Below are 2,500 nucleotides of genomic sequence, written 5' to 3' on the forward strand. Positions count from 1 at the left end.
TTAACCTTCTGACCTCCATTAAGTCTTTGTATTGTACCTAATGGGTTAATGGTACACAAATCTCATGGTTAAAATGTGTTCCAGTGCTGAAGCGGTTAATTATGTACCTAATGGTCTAATGGTACACAAATCTCACCTAAGGAGGAGGAGGAGGAGGAGGAGGACAAGGAGGAGGAGGAGGAGGAGGATATGATTGATAACTACTTCTACAAAATTGAAATCCCTCCTCCTCCTCCTCCTCCTCCTCCTCCTCCTCCTCCTCCTCTTCCTCCTTTTCCTCCTCCTCCTCCTCCTCCTCCTCTGTGTATACCACTAAGAAACAGAAGGAAACTACTAAACACCAAACCGAAATGGTGGAATAATGAAATTAAAAGCTGTCTTCTAGCAAAGAAAGAAGCATACAACAAATACAAATTAACACAGCATAATAATGATAAATTAGAGCATGACAGATTGCGTAGAAAAGCAAAAAAGTTGATAAAAAGCAGCAAAAAATGTGTAGAAGCTCAGATCGCAAACTCCTGTAAAACCAACCCAAAGGAATTTCACAGTTATGTAAAATCCAAAAGAGTCTTAGCCTCAACAATTGGTCCACTCATAACAGAAAACGGAAACCAAATAGATAACGAAGCTGAAATGGCAAACGTCCTAAATAGATTCTTCTCAACAGTCTTCACGACTGAAGATGTCCAAAATAGTCTGCCCATGCCAGAGCCTCAGGCACAAGGCAAAACACTGCCTGACTTCATAGTTACAGAAAATGAAATCCTCACAGTCATGAACAGCATGAACGTAAACAAAACGCCTGGACCAGACAAGATATCACCCAGGCTTCTCAAAGAAGCGAAAAATGAGCTCGTGAAACCACTCACGATTATATTCAATAAAACTTTACAAGCAGGAAAGTCCCCAGGAGTGGAAGCTAGCAAATGTCACGCCCATTTTCAAGAAAGGAAATAAATCACTCCCAGCTAATTACAGACCAATCAGCCTTACTTCAGTAGTGTGCAAGCTGATGGAAACGATAATCAGAGATAAGATTGTCAAATTTTTAGAAGAAAATAAGATCATGAAGGATTCACAACATGGTTTCAGAAACAAGAGATCCTGCTTAACAAACCTACTAGACTTCTTTTATGAAGTTTTTAACTCGTATGACGAGACAAAAGCAGTGGATGTTATTTATCTTGATTTCCAGAAAGCTTTCGACACTGTCCCTCACAAGAGGCTAATCAGCAAAGTAAAAGCTCACGGCATAGCTGGAAATACCCTGAAATGGCTGGAAGACTGGCTCTCTGACAGAAAGCAACGAGTTGTTATAAATGGAAAAGAATCAGAGTGGCACAATGTGAAAAGTGGTGTTCCTCAAGGCTCTGTATTAGGACCAGTTCTTTTCATTGTTTATATTAATGATATTGATGAAGGAATCACTTGTAAAATAAGCAAATTCGCGGACGACACCAAAATAATGAGCAAAGTTACATCAACGTCACAATGGCAAGAACTACAGTGTGACTTAAATAAACTGACACGCTGGGCAGAAAAATGGCAAATGAAATTCAATATAGAAAAGTGTAAAGTCTTACACATTGGAAGTAACAATGTACAAGCAAAATACGTAATGAGTAATGTACCTCTGGAAAGTGCTGAGAATGAAAAAGATCTTGGTGTTGTGGTGTCTAAAGATCTCAAGCCGAGCAAACACTGCACAGAAGCAGTAAAGAATGCAAATAAATTAGTTGGGTTCATTGGAAGAACCTTTGAATTTAAATCAGAAAAAGTTATCCTTACTTTATATAACTCATTGGTGCGTCCTCAGCTTGAATACTGTGTGCAGTTCTGGTCACCATATTACAGAAAAGACATTGAAAAACTGGAAAGGATCCAGCGTAGAGTGACCAAGATGATTCCGAGATTGAGAAACAAGCCGTATGAGGAACGACTGGAAGCATTAAATTTATTCAGCTTAACAAAGCGCAGGATAAGAGGAGACCTAATCGAAGTTTTCAAAATTTTCAGGGATACAACAACCTTGATGTCAATAAATATTTTACTATTGATCATTCCACCATAACAAGGAATAATGGATTTAAAATTACACCAAAACGCTTTAAAACCCACGAGGCAAAGCACTTTTCTTTAATAGAATAGTTAACATTTGGAATAAGCTTCCTTCAGAAATAGTAAACAGTACTTCCATTGCATCATTCAAAAACAAAATTGATAAATATTTAAAGAATAACCCCAACAAGCTCTCTTCTTGTCTGAATAATTAAACATGATACTATATTAACTTTCTTATAGATAGATATGTAGAGTTCACCGTAGGGTGAATAATAGAATCTCCTTTCATCCTTTCCTGTGAAAATTCCATGTCAGTTTTTTCCATACTGCATGGTACTTTTCCAAGCTATTTTCCATGCCAGCGAAAGCTGGAGGGAGTGGTGGGTGGGGAGGAGCCTTCTCCTGTACTGTCCTGTCTCTCTTATCTGTAGCCAGT

This window comes from Portunus trituberculatus, chromosome 2, assembly GCF_017591435.1.
Source record: "Portunus trituberculatus isolate SZX2019 chromosome 2, ASM1759143v1, whole genome shotgun sequence".
Lineage (NCBI taxonomy): Eukaryota > Metazoa > Arthropoda > Malacostraca > Decapoda > Portunidae > Portunus > Portunus trituberculatus.